At 37.9% G+C, this 15,007-nt stretch overlaps 1 long non-coding RNA gene across 1 annotated transcript; it reads right to left on the bottom strand.

Annotated features, from left to right (window-relative positions):
• Positions 1-391: 391 nt before the first annotated feature.
• LOC129059484 (uncharacterized) lies at positions 392-14,734 on the bottom strand. The gene is made up of 4 exons (XR_008525412.2): positions 13,878-14,734; positions 13,350-13,398; positions 3,775-3,897; positions 392-875 (listed from the first exon to the last, which is right to left on the bottom strand). It is a non-coding gene; the product is annotated as an uncharacterized LOC129059484 (long non-coding RNA).
• Positions 14,735-15,007: the final 273 nt, after the last annotated feature.

A 15,007-nucleotide genomic window follows, 5' to 3' on the forward strand; every position in this document is an offset into this window, starting at 1 on the left:
TTTTTTTTTTTCTTGTAAATTTGTTTGAGTTCTTTGTAGATTCTGGATATTAGCCCTTTGTCAGATGAGTAGATTGCAAAACTTTTCTCCCATTCTGTAGGTTGCCTGTTCACTCTGATGGTAGTTTCTTCTGTTGTGCAGAAGCTCTTTAGTTTAATTAGATCCCATTTGTCAATTTTGGCTTTTGTTGCCATTGCTTTTGGTGTTTTAGACATGAAGTCCTTGCCCATGCCTATGTCCTGAATGGTATTGCCTAGGTTTTCTTCTAGGGTTTTTATGGTTTTAGGTCTAACGTTTAAGTCTTTAATCCATCTTGAATTAATTTTTGTATAAAGTGTAAGGAAGGGATCCAGTTTCAGCTTTCTACATATGGCTAGCCAGTTTTCCCAGCACCATTTGTTAAATAGGGAATCCTTTCCCCATTGCTTGTTTTTGTCAGGTTTGTCAAAGATCAGACAGTTGTAGATGTGTGGTATTATGTCTGAGGGCTCTGTTCTGTTCCATTGGTCTGTATCTCTGTTTTGGTACCAGTACCATGCTGTTTTGGTTACTGTAGCCTCGTAGTATAGTTTGAAGTCAGGTAGCATGATGCCTCCAGCTTTGTTCTTTCAGCTTAGGATTGACTTGGCAATGCGGGCTCTTTTTTGGTTCTATATGAACTTTAAAGTAGTTCTTTCCAATTCTGTGAAGAAAGTCATTGGTAGCTTGATGGGGATGGCATTGAATCTATAAATTACCTTGGGCAGTATGGCCATTTTCACAATATTGATTCTTCCTATCCATGAGCATGGAAAGTTCTTCCATTTGTTTGTATCCTCTTTTATTTCGTTGAGCAGTGGTTTGTAGTTCTCCTTGAACTTTAAGGTTTTAAATTGCTGGAAAAGATTTTTGAAACTATGATGTTTATTTACATATTTTTGTGCTGTTTATGTTCACCTAGTTTACTCATTCTTAACAATTATGCTTGAATTTCTCATTAAACAAAGCAGACATTGAAAGTGTTCAGAAAATATCACTTGAAAATATGTTGCTTTAGTATATTATTGTTACCAATATGTAATCAGTCAGGCTTTATGAATTCTTCTTATCTGTCTAAAGACAGAATTTCTGTTTTTTTTGTTTTGTTTTGTTTTGTTTTATTTTGTTTTTGGAGACAGAGTCTCACTCTGTCATCCAGGCTGGAGTGCAGTGGCACAATCTCAGCTCACTGCAACCTCTGTCTCCAGGGTTCAAGCAATTCTCCTGCCTCAGCCTCCCGAGTAGCTGAGACTATAGGCACCCGCTACCACGCCTGGCTAATTTTTGTATTTTTCTTAGAGACGGGGTTTCACCATGCTGCCCGGGGTGGTCTCGAACTCCTGAGCTCAGGCAATCCACCTGCCTTGGCCTCCCAAGGTGCTAGGATTACAGGCACGAGCCTCCGTGCCCAGCCTAAAGACAGAAACTCAAGAACATTTTCCTAAAGACATTTTCCACAGGAACTCAGTTGTCAATCATCTTCTCCCTTGGGAGTTCCAGCAACCAGGAAAGATCAACTTTTACTGCTGGAGAGGAGACTTCATCACACCCAGATGGACTTTGTCACAAACCATCACCCATCCTTTTTTTAAGGCCCCATTCATCTTTCCCCCAAACAGCTTTCTACTTGTGGCCTAAATTTGCCCAAAGCAAAGAAGGAGGGTGTAAGGCAAAGGACCAGCGAAGACAATGGAAAAGCACCTTAAACAGAGTAAAGCTTTATTACATAAATTTAAACCAATGCCTTTTCCATTGTGAGAGTTTCTAGTGACTCAGTCTCTCTTCCCAGTGAATGGAGGAGATACCCTTACAAATGGAGATTTCCTATATTGTTGTACATTTATTTTACAAGAGGGTTTCAAAATAGCCAGCTAACTGACACAAAGGTATTTCGGAAATCTAATTAGTTTAATAGGTGGTCTTACTGAGGTCAAGGTAGGGCACATTAACGACTAGAACAAAAAAAAAAGCATTCTCTATGCCTGGACTAAGCATGGGTATCTCAGAAAAAGAAGTAAGCCTACTTTACCCGATGGACCACCTTTTTATATTTTATGCAGTTCTCTTTTCACCTTCAGGGAGTAAGAGTAACTTGTCAGAGACATCTGAACGAGAGCTACACCATCTTGAATGGGGGCTGGGTAAAATGAAGCTGAGACCTACTAGGCTGCATTCCCAAGAGGTTGAGTCATTCTTAGTCACAAGATGAGATAGGAGGAGGTTGACACAAGATACAGGTCATAAAGACCTTGTTGATAAAACAGGTTGCAGAAAAGAAGCTAGCTAAAACCTACCAAAACCATGATGGCAATGAGAGTGATCTCTGGTTGTCCTCACTGCTACACTTCCACCAGCACCACAACGGTTTACAAATGTCATGGCAATGTCAGAAAGTTACCCTATATGGCCTAAAAAAGGGAGGAACCCACAGCTCCAGGAATTGCCCACCCCTTTCCTGGAAAACTCATGAATAATCTACCCCTTGTTAAGCACATTTCCACGCTGCTGATAAAGACATACCCGAGACTGGGCAATTTACAAAAGAAGGAGGTTTAAGGGACTTATAGTTCCACATGGCTGGGGAAGCCTCACAATCATGGTGGAAGGCAAGGAGGAGCAAGTCACATCTTACAGATGACAGCAGGCAAACAGAGAGCTTGTGCAGAGAAACCCCCTCTTACAAAACCATCAGATCTCGTGAGACTCAGCCACCATCACAAGAACACCATGGAAAAGATCTGCTCCCATGATTCAATCACCTCCCACCAGGTCCCTTCCACAACACACGAGAATTCAAGATGAGATTTGGGTGGGGACACAGCCAAACCATATCACACATAATTTTAAAAATCATAAAAATAGGTAACCAGCAGCCCATACTGCTGCTCTGCCCATGGAGTAGCCGTTCTTTATTCCTTTACTTTCTTAATAAACTTGCTTTCACTGTGCACTGTGGACTCACTCTGAATTCTTTATTTGAGATCCAAGAACTCTCTCTTGAGGTCCGAATCAGGACCACTTTCCAGTAACATAACTAAACCAAAAGGTTATCAGACACAACTTTCCCTGTCAATTAAGCATTTAAGCTTTTTATTTGCTTTTTTTGTAAAGCCTCTTCTAAAAGAGGCAAGAGAAATTTTGAAATCTTCATAGAAGCTTCTGCATATCAATAGACATCCCTGAGTAAGCCTAATTCGGGAGGCTTCATTTTTAAAGGCATTTCTTAAAATGTAGTGTTGTTCACTTGGAACGTTTACCATAATTTTAAATTATCTTTAGTAAGATTTTGTCATTTTTGTAAGCATTTGTTGTTTTGGGGGTCTAATATTTATACAGTCCATGTAAAGGTAAGTGCAGCCAGAAAGGTGGAGTACTCAGTTCTTCAGAAATTAAGAATCTCATTTTCACAGAATCTTGGCTTTGGTTCTAAGATCACCTTGATAACTTTGCCAATAACTTTTTCCTACTTCAGTGTACAAAAAAAAAAAAAAACATAAATTCCCTGTGAATTTCTGAAAGCTGAAGTTTGTCCCTCCTGCAGTAATTGTCATTTAATGCCAATTTCTGTCTGACCCAGTCAGACATCTGAAGCTTCTAACTGGATTCAATCTAGTTAGTTATCGGATCTAATTTGATCAAGTACCTAGTTGAGTTTCTGTCACAACTTGCAAACTCAGTCCAGGTCAAAAATTTGCTCAAAGTGAGATAGCTTAAAACACAAATCCATGGAGATTTGGAATTAAAGAGAAAACTTACCCACAATCTTCAGTGGTTGTGTGAGAACAATGGATGCAATGGGTCCAGAAGTTAGCTCATTTGGTCACTTGAAGCTCCTGGCAGTCACTGGAAACTCTACTTTGAATCCCACTTCTGATACACCTGTTAGAAGAAAAATCTTAGACAAATCAAATTTAACAGTGTAATTGAGCAAAGAACAATTTGCAAATCAGGCAGCTCCCAGAACTGGAATAGGTTCAGAATGACTCCAGGGCCACATATTGTATGATTCCATTTATATGAAAGGGCCAATAGATGCAATGTCTATAGAGACAGAAAATATATTGGTGTTTCTTAGGGCTGAAGTGGATGGTGAGAGGCTGCTAATGGGTATGGGATTTCTTTTTGAGGTGAGAAAATGTCCTAAAATTAGATTGTGGTAATTCTTTCATAACTCTGTGAATACTACAAACCACTGACTTTTCATTTTAGAAGAGTTAATTTTATGGAATGTGAATTACACCTCAATAAAGCATTTTGTAAAAACAAAACAAAACTGTCCAATCATCTTTAGGTAAATAATTTTCTGTCCCAAAGGCCTGAAAACTCCCTGCCACAGTGAGGCCATATGGAAATGCATTCATGGCTTCCACAATTGAGTCATGGCTTCTTCAAATACTGAATTATTCCTACTACTATGTAGGGTCTCACTAAGGTAATTCCCTAGTTTCATATTTGTGAAAACACACTGTATATATCCTGCTTCGGTCAGCTCTACCACCTTCCTGAAGGTGTCCCTCAACACTGACTTCTCTGCTTAGGGAGAGGCCCACAGACATGGCAAAGCTTTTGTTGTGTGTGGAAGTCTGTCCATGTATAATTTCCCTGTCTGGTGCTGCTCCTTGCCAAGGATAACCCCGCTCCAACACTTAACTTTCTCAGCTCAGGGAGCCTCAGTCTTTGAGACTAAAAACCTAAAGAAAGGACAGAAGGCCTCCCAGAGGGGAAAGATGTGAATCTAGCCATAGAAAGAGCTAAATTATGAGTGAGTAGAGATCGGAAAACATCCTATTTTCTGCTGCTTTGCTGTCTTAAATGCTCATGGTATTCCCCAGTGACACATATGATCTTCCAGTCATTCATTACAGTTGGAATAACACTCATATCCACTACTAGAACTAAACACAACTTCCTCAGCTTGGAGTGAATTGAAATGTCATATTGCCTCAGCAAAGCCCTGTGTCTCAATGACCTTGATAATTCAGGTGTCTTAGTAAAAATTACATGCAATGCTAAGATTTTTAAGTTCTATTAATATTATTCACTGCAGGAAATCAAAGAAAGATTTAGAATTAAAGGCTAATAACCTCGTTTGTGAGGTGGAATAGAAAATATTCCAAATAACTTCTGATTCTTATTCTGAAGAAAAAAGTTCTCTTCTCTCCAGTTTTCAAATTGCAAATTAAGGTGAAAATAGAAAAGTGATATTTGACCAACTTGACATATTCTATATAAATTACACTGAGTTGTAAGTTCATTGGAAAAGACAAAGTAATATGTGATTGCAAACAAGTTACTGCAGAGACCTGTTCTACCACATTCAGTTTTCACTGCCAGATGACAATGAGATTCTTGAGAACTTGTCTGCTTTATTTGTGGTCCCTTTAATGTGTTAGCATCAGCTATATCCATCAGAAAGGGGCAGGAAGCAGAATGCTCCACTGCCATCATTCATAAAGTTAGGAAACGTACTTGAGCCTCTCTTTGTTCTGCCAAGGAATGTAAATAATGCCATTTAGTATGTATAATAAATCACGAGAAACTTTAAATCACTACGTAGCAATTATTAACCAGAAATGTGGCAGGTGAAAGACAAGTGCAGATCTTTGTAGCAAAGAAAATGTCTTAGCCTCTCTAAAGGGACACATATTAATTCAAGGGTTTTTTTTTAATTTGTTTTTTTGTTTTGTTTTTGCTCTTGCAGTGGGTCTTTCTTTTTTTCAGAGTTTTAAACTGTGCATAAAATGAATGCTGAATTCCTAACTCCTGAAGTCCAGATCCTATATCCAAATGACTATTCAACAGATGCACTTAGATGTGTAATAAGCATCTCAAACTCAACATATTAAGAACTGAACTTCCCTTTTCCTTCTGAAACCTGCTTCTCCCAGTCTTCCTCAACTCAGTTATCAGCAACTCCATCCTTCTAGTTATGTAAGTCAAAAATGTTTGGAGTAATCATAGATGCTTCTCTTCCTCTAAATCCCTACCTCCAATATGTTAGCAAATTCTGTATAATCTAGCTTCAAAATATAACAGATACTAACCATTTCTCAACACTTCCATTGGTATTGATGCCATCATCATCTCTTACCTGAATTATTAGCAACAGCCTCCTAACTAGTGCTCCATTGCCTTTTATCAGTCTGTTCCCTTCCCAGCTGCTAGAGTGATTTCCTTAACACATGGAGCAGATCATGTCACTCTCCTCAAGTACCTCCAGATGGTTTCCATTTTACTCAGACTGAAAACAGAGCCCATACAACGGCCTGTGAGGCTTGAAACAATTTACTCTATCCCCTTTCCTCTCTGATTCCTATCATACTCCCTCTTACTCTGTTCTAAGTTTGCTGGGCCCCATGCTTTTCATCAAAAATACCAGACCCAGAAACACTTCAGCATCTTTAAACTTGCTGTTTCTTCCCCCTGAAATGTTCTTCCCCCAGGTATACACATGGCTCCTCCCTTCATTTTCTTCAAAACTTTCACACATCACCCTCTTCTGTAAGTTAGTTTTCTGCTCTCCATTGTGTTCCTGAATTCATTAATGCTTTTCTTTGGCAGCTGTAATTTATTCATTTCACTGCTATCACTGCTTTATCATATGAATATATGACAAGTTATCTAGTTCATTGTTGCTTATCTAGGTTGTTGTCAATGTTTTGCTAGTACAAAGAAATCCTGCTATAAACATTCTTGAAAATAACTTCTTGTGCAAAATTCCTGGAGTAGAGATAGATTTGTGCATCTTTGATTTTACTGTATAATGTGAAATTGTTTTTTAAATAGTGCTATCAATTTACACACTTACCAGTATTTTATGATTGTATTGTCTGCTCTACATCCTTTCTAATACTTTTATTATTGCCAACCTAGTAGGTTTTAAATGATCTCTAATAATTATTTTATTTCTATGTTCTGGCTCCTAATGAGATTGGGCATTTAAAAATATTATTGCCTGTATGCCAACAGGGAACAAATGACAAATTAAGATAATCAAAGGGACTAAATACAAAGATGTGCATGGAGTATAGGAAAAACCAGGGATATCGGCCATAGAGCTGTTTTCACCTCCAGGCCTAAAAGGCTGAGTGGAGGGAGAAATTACTGGAAAACCCACAACAGAGACTTGTAGAGCAGGGACTTTTATTTGAAAGAAACAGGCAGAAGGAGTGAGGAAACAAGGAGAAGAACTATCTCAACTTCATTCTCCTCCTGCCTGATTTTCCGCCAAAACATCAATGGGAATTGCCATTGGCCAAACCCATCTGAAAGTCAGAGGGTATTGGAACCCTCCTGATGTATTCCACAGAGGCTAGGATCCTGGTGCAGAATTCAGGATAAAGTAGGTGATATTGTTTAGTTGTGTCCCCACCCAAATCTCATCTTGAATTGTTGTTCCCATAGTCTCCACATGTCATTGGAAGGACCCACTGGGAGATAATTAAATCATGGGAATGGTTACCCCCATGCTGCTGTTCTCTTGATAGTGCGTAAATTCTCACAAGATCTAATGGTTTTATAAGGGGCTTTTCCCCCTTTTGCTCACTTCTCTTTCCTGCCATCATGTCAAGAAGGACATGTTTGCTCCCCTTATGCCATGGTTGTAAGTTTCCTGAGGCCTCCCAAGCCATGCAGAACTATGAGTCAATTAAACCTCTTTCCTTTATAAATTACCCAGTCTCAGGTAGATATATAGAGGCAATAATAATAATACTAATAATAATAATAATAAATTTAAAAAACAAAACAACAGATAAATGCATGAGCAATTTGGCTTTTCTATGAGGTACCTAGTCAACACTTTTGACCATTTTAATATTAGCTTATTTATATTTATAGGAATTCTTTATGTGAACAATTATTCCTATAACAAATAAGGTCAATTTTCTTTCTAATCCTAATGATTTTTCCTTTTTCTTGCCTTAATATGCTGAATAGAGGCTCCAGTACCAAAACAGTTATAAGTTGTCATTATCTTTAAAAATATGTTTTCAATGAATTCTCCATTGTGTACTATAGTTTTTTAAAAAATTTCCAATGAATAGTAATGTTCAACAAATACTTTTTCTCCTTTACTAGATTAGGGGTCCACAAACTACTACCCCACAAGCCAAATCCAGCTCCACTATATATTTTTGTAAATAAAATTGTATTGGAAAATAGACTCATTTCTTGAGTATATGGCTGCTTTCATCCTAAAATGGCAGAAGTTTGTATTTCCAAGAGTGTATAGCCCCAAAAGCAGAAAATATTTACTACCTAGTTTAGCTCTTTGCAGAAAACTTTTGCCAAGGAGATAATTGTATAATTTTCCTTTGTTAATGTGTTCATATAGTTTTACTAGTTATTCTCAGTTTACCCACCCCAAATTAATTCTCTGTCCTTTTCTGCTCTGTTCCCTAGGAGGCTGATTTTTTTTGGCTGCCTGTGTTTCCAAGCCCCCTTGCTCTGGCTTCCCATGATCGCTGACTAATGAGGCAATAGTAGGAGATGGGAGGGTGGTATGCCATTGGTCACGGGTTTGACAGTAATTTTTAATTTTCACAGTTACAACTTGTTATTGTTTTGGGATGGTTAAACTCTCTGCCATAACTCCATCTCTCACTTGGTATTTCCTCCTTCAGGTGTAGAGGTTTCTGGCTATTGCTAGTTACCATCCTTTGTTTGTTCCTTTTGAACAGTTCCTTAAATTCTCTTCAGTTATAACCATTTGTGTACTTCATCTCTCTCTTGCCAGGTCTCTTTAAAAATGTAGTCATTAATTGTATATATCTTTTCTAACATTAAATCAATCTGGCATGTTGGGAATCGGCTCAATTTGGTTATAATGCATACTGTTCCATTTGCATCTTTGTATTTGTGTTCCTGAGAGAAAAACCTGTTATTTTCCTTCCTCATTCTGTCATTTCCATATTTTGATATCAAGTTTACACCACCCTCATAACATGAATTAAGAAATGTTTCATTCCTACACTATGAATAATTTGCATAAAGTTAAAATTACATACTTCTTAAATCTTGTTATAAATGTTTGGTAAAATCATCTGACATTATTTCTTCTTAAACCTCTTTGGTAAGTGAAATTTTTCTAAAATTCATCAATTTTATTAAGGTTTATTAGAATAAAGTTGTAATATCCTCTATAAGTATCTGCATCATGTGTGCTTATAACACTTTTTGCATTACAATATTGCTTATTTATACATTCTCTAGGATTTTCTCTTTATTTTTATTTTTATTAGTTTTGCGAGTTTTGTGTCAATTCATTTGTGTCTTTAAAAAACAAATTTTGGCTCTAGTTCACCTCATCATTGTATGTTTCTTTTTTTTTCCTCTTTTTCTTTTTTTTTTAGATGGAGTCTCACTCTGTCACCTAGGCTGGAGTGCAGTGGTGTGATCTTGGCTCACTGCAACCTCTGTCTCCCAGGTTCAAACGATTCTCCTGCCTCAGTCTGTCTGAGTAACCGGGACTACAGGTGCATGCCACCATGCCTAGCTAATTTTTTGTATTTTTAGTAGAGATGGGATTTCGCCATGTTGGCCAGGCTAGTCTTGAACTCCTGACCTCAGGTGATCTGCCGGCCTCAGCCTCCCACAGTGCTGGGATTACAGGTGTGAGTCACCGTGCCTGGCCTGTATGTTTATTTTCTATTCTATTAATTTCTATTATCTTTACGATTTCAAATCTTTCTTTTGGCTTATTCACTTCTTCTTTTTGTACCATATTAAATTGGATGCTTTGCTCATTACTTCTTGACCTTTATTTTTAACCAATATAAGCACAAAATACATAATTTTTCTCTGAGCAGTTTTAGTTGCATCCTACAAAAATTTTTAAGCAGTTTTACTGAGATATAATTCACATGCCACACCATTCACCCACTCACAATTCAATGTTTTGGGGTACTTATATTACTAATTTTTTTAAATTGTGGTAAAAATATACATACCATAAAATTTACCATTTTGACCATTTAAAGTATATAATTATGTGACATAATTGCATTCACAATATTATGCAAACATCACCAGTATCTATTTCCAAAACTTTTTCATTACTTCAAAGAGAAACTTTGTAATCTTTAAGCATTAAAGATTAACTCCCCACTTCCCTTTCCCTCTGCCCCGATTACTGCTAATCTACTTTTGTCTGTAAAAATTTGCTTATTGTAGATATTTTATATAAGTGGAATCATATAATATCTTTTTATTTATTATTCACTTAGCATAATATCTCCAAGCCTCATCCATGTTGTATCATGTATCACAACTTCATTCCTTTCTATGGTTGCATAATCTTTCATTGTATGTATATGCTACATTTTGTTAATCCATTCGTCTATTGATGTATCCTTGAATTGTTTCCACCTTTTGGCTATTGTGAATAATGATGCAATAAATATTGGCATAAAAATATCTGTTTGAGTCCCTACTTTCAATTCCTTTGGATACATATCTAGGAGTGGAACTACAGGATCATGTGGTAATTGTTTAACTTTTTGAGGAACTGGCAAAGTGTTTTCCATAGCTGTCACAGCATTTTAAATTCCTATCAGTCTTGAGAGTTTCCAATTTCTCCATATCCTGTAACAGCCCGATGGGGTCATCTTGCCCACTGCCTAGAAAAGCCAATGTACTGAGGACAGTAGGTATTGGAGCAAAGAAAGAATTTAATTATTGTAGGGCCAACCAAATGGAAGAATATGAGATAATTCTCAAATCTGCTCCTGCTGAGAATTCAGAGGCTAGAGGGCTAGGGTTTTTTTTTTTTTTTTTTTTTTTTTTTTTTTTTTTGAGGTGAAGTCTCGCTCTGTTGCCCAAGCTGGTGTGCAAGTGGCATGATCTTGACTCACTGCAACCTCTGCCTCCCAGGTTCAAGCAATTCTTCTGCCTCAGCCTCCCGAGTAGCTGGGACTACAGGTGGATGCCACCACGCCCAGCTAATTTTTGTATTTTTAGTAGAGATGGGGTTTCACCATATTGGCCAGGCTGGTCTTGAACTCCTGACCTCATGATCTGCCCGCCTCGGCCTCCCAAAGTGCTGAGATTACAGGGGTGAGCCACCGTGCCTGGCCGAGGGTAGGGTTTTTGAGGGTGCTTTGACAAGTAGGGGGCTGAGGAACTCAGACAACTGGTTGGGTGGGGAAGAAATCACAGGGTTATTGAGACAGGGCTGTCTTTGTGCAGCTGAGTCAGTTCTCATGAGAGAGTCTCAGGACTAGGTGGTGTCTCTTGGTCTGCCAAAATGCTAAATCTGAAAAATATCTCAAAGACCAGTTAATTAAGTTTCACAATAGTGATGTTATCTATGTGAGTAGTTGGGGAAGTTACAAATCTTGCAACCTCTGGTTAAGTGACTCTGGGGCAGTAAGCAACTTATAGCAAAGCAAGCTAAGCAATGGCAGGTCATTGTTTATGCTTGTTCTTTAGCAAAGTTCAAGCTCCTATCATAATTCTAACCTTGCCTCGTGAATGCAGCTTCAATCTCTGAACAAGGAAGGGAGTCATTTTTCCTTGCCTCAAAGTGTAACTACCAAACTAATTCCACTCATGGTTATCTTGGCCTCTGTGCTAGAATAAGCAAAAACCAATTTAACTTGTGAGGACAGAAGCAAAACAGAGTCACGTAGTTTTCTCTTATCACTTATAATTCCATAAAGTACAAAGGTGGTTTCAATCCTAGGCAATACTTGTCATATTTCTTTTTTTTTTGTAGGATATGATAGCCATTCTAGTAGGTGTGAAGTGGTATCTCATAGTGGTTTTGAGTTGCATTTCCCTGATGACTAATGATGTTGAATATCTTTTCATGTGATTATCAGACCATTTGTACATCTTTTTTGGGGGGAATATCTAATAAAGGGCTTGAGTTATTTTTTGTGTATTGAGTCACAGTTCTTTATATATTCAGGATATTATACCTTTTTCACATTATATATTTTTAAAAAACATTACCCCTTTTGTAACTACCTCAGGTAAAATCAGGGATTTTCGTTTGTTTTTTGTTTGAGACAGGGTCTCACGCTGTTGCCCAAGCTGAAATGCAGTGGCACGATCACAGCTCACTGCAGCCTCAGCCTCCTGGACTCAGGTGATTCTCTCGTCTCAGCCTCTGGGTAGCTGTGACCACAGTCTCATGCCACCATGCCCAGGTAATTTTTTGTCTTTTTCGTAGAGATAGGGTTTCACCACATTGCTCAGGCTGGTCTCGAATTCCTGGGCTCAAGTAATCTGCCTGTCTTGGCCTCTCAAAGTGCCAAGATTACAGGAATGAGCCACTGTGCCTGGCCAAAATTTGTGATTTTTAACGTATTTGTCATCAGTATAGATTAACGGAAGACTGACTCTTAAGTTCTATTCTTAAAGCCTAGGCATATTTGCCACTGATTTGCTTCAAGCTGTGAGCGAGTCACATAAACCATCCCTATGATTATTTTATTACTGTTTATTCATCACATAAAATTGAAAAATTAATACTATATGTATATATTTATAAGGATGAAATTCTAAATGGACATATAAAAAATGCAGGATAAAATACTGCCCAGAAACCCAGAGGGTGTAAGTTATATATTACTGTGCAATCAGGAAACATGATTTTGGAGGAAGAAACCATTCCATTTAGTATTTTTCCCTCCACCACTATATGAAAGTGTTACTGAAGAAGTGAAGAGAATCCAGACTCCCTACTCTTTAGCCTTTTCCGCATTCTCCATTTCAACACCTGGGGCCTCTTCTCTCTGAACTAATAGAAGCTTAGAGGGGATGTAGGGGAGAAGTTGACATGTGATCTCCTCCAGCTACCAACCACACCAAATAATTTGCTCTCCTCTGTCTGCTTCTGACAAATCCCTTCAAAGTTTAGACAATGAGGTGGTCAGATAAGTGAAATCCCTTGGGCCTAATATTCTTTAACCAACAAACAAAATGTGCTTGGGGAAACAAAGGAAGAAGCATTAATGGGGGTAGCAAGTAAGGGAAGGGGTGAGGAGGACACCGACAGATTAGAAGTAGAAGAATCATCTGGCCCGGGCCTCAAGCTCTGGTTAAGCTACCAATTTAAATACTTATTAATTTAATGGCACTTAACTGATCTTTCCTTGCTTAATATTAACAATGCATAAAGCTAACATTTCTCCCTCAATAATAAATGCATTTGTATAAAACAGAAGTTTGAAACTACTTTTTTTAATGCACATTTTGGTTTTTTATTAATTATAATGATTAGAAACTCCAAAACTGGAAGTGACTCAGTCACTTTTAGACATTTGAGCAAAATATTCTGTTACAGCTTTCTGAACAGTCAAAAATCAGCAGAATGGAATACTTACACTTTTTACGGCTTAAGATAGGGATCCCAATAAATGTCTGTGCAAAAGTCTGCAAGTAAAATTTTCAGATTAGATGTAGGTGAAGAAATGTATTCCTAAGAATTACTGGTCACTTTTTCATTATTCTACTAGAATATAAGTTCTAGGAGGGCAGAGATTTTTATTTGTAATTGATATAATCTCAGTGCCAGTATCTGGAACATAGTAGGCATTTAATGTGTATCTTCTTTGAATGTATAAATGAATTGCATAGTTTAAAAATGTAATATGTTTTCTTTTGTAAATCTTAGTGAGTTATTCTTTTTAATGGTAATATAATAAGATTTTATACTTGAAATGGTAATCGTATTTTAAAATAACTTTTTAAATAAGGAAATTATTCTCATTCAAAATAGAATCTTCCTTTATTATAGTTCAGCATCTCCATTTCCTTCTATATAACGCTTTAAACAGTACCACAAGGTGGCATACAAAACCTCATAAAGACATTTCTAGATTTTTTTGGTCAAAATTTTGTTACATACTTACAGAAAAATTCCCTTAAATCCAGGCAAGAGGGATCCCATTCTGGACCCTTTTCTTGAAAACTAGGCTGTATCCTTCTGTAGCTCATGCCACTCCCTGCTGGGTAAGACCTCAGGGCCCTGAGATATACTCTTCTTCACCTGGAGAACCTCTTTCAGCTCCTTCCTGGTCTGTCTACAGAGGGTGGATGAACAATTGAGAAAGCTTATTCTAACAGGCCTGGGCTGGTCAAGGGGCACCTCTACAGAAGCTGGGGTCACTTATCCTTGGGAAGGAACAGGATTGAGACAGAGACCAGTTCTCCCTGAGTTGCCATTCACTAGTGTGGGGCTCTAAGGAGTCCAAGAATCCTAGGAACCTTAGGTATATTTGCTGAGGTAGGAGAAGTTTCTTAGCTTGATTTAAACCTCCTAAACATTCAGGAATACAGTATGTGAACCTCCATTTTTACTCGACAGGGCACTGCAAACATAAACATTAGAGATAAAGACTGTATGTATAAAAATCTAGGCTGGGCACGGTGGCTCACACCTGTAATCCCAGCACTTTGGGAGGCCGAGGCAGGCGGATCACCTGAGGTCAGGAGTTGGAGACCAGCCAGGCCAACATGGCGAAACCCCGTCTCTACTGAAAATACAAAAATATTAGCGAGGCGTGGTGGCAGGTGCCTGTAATCCCAGCTGAGGCAAAAGAATTGCTTGAACCCAGAGGCAGAGGTTGCAGTGAGCCGAGAACACGCCATTGCACTCCAGCCTGGGTGACAACAGTGAAACTCCATCACAAAAAACAAAAAACTAGAACAACAACAACAACAACAAAAAATCTCTGGGTGTTTTCTCTGCATATTTGTTAATGTAAAAATTGTATTTGGAATCTCTGCATTAGAATTCTGAAATTTCACTAATAAAATCAGCAATTTCTTTGAATGGCATATATTGGCTATTTATCAGGGAATAAAAGTAAAACGAACTTTGGTAATAAATTGCCTATAACAGAATTTGCAAAAAAAAAAAAAAAAAGAAAAAAGAAAAAGAAAAAGATGAGTGTGACAGCTATTAAAGCTATCAACTAATATTCTGCTTCTCCTTCCAGGAATATGGTAGGGCTGCACTTACCTGTCTTTGGTATTAGGG

Source organism: Pongo abelii, chromosome 4 (genome assembly GCF_028885655.2).
Source record: "Pongo abelii isolate AG06213 chromosome 4, NHGRI_mPonAbe1-v2.0_pri, whole genome shotgun sequence".
NCBI lineage: Eukaryota > Metazoa > Chordata > Mammalia > Primates > Hominidae > Pongo > Pongo abelii.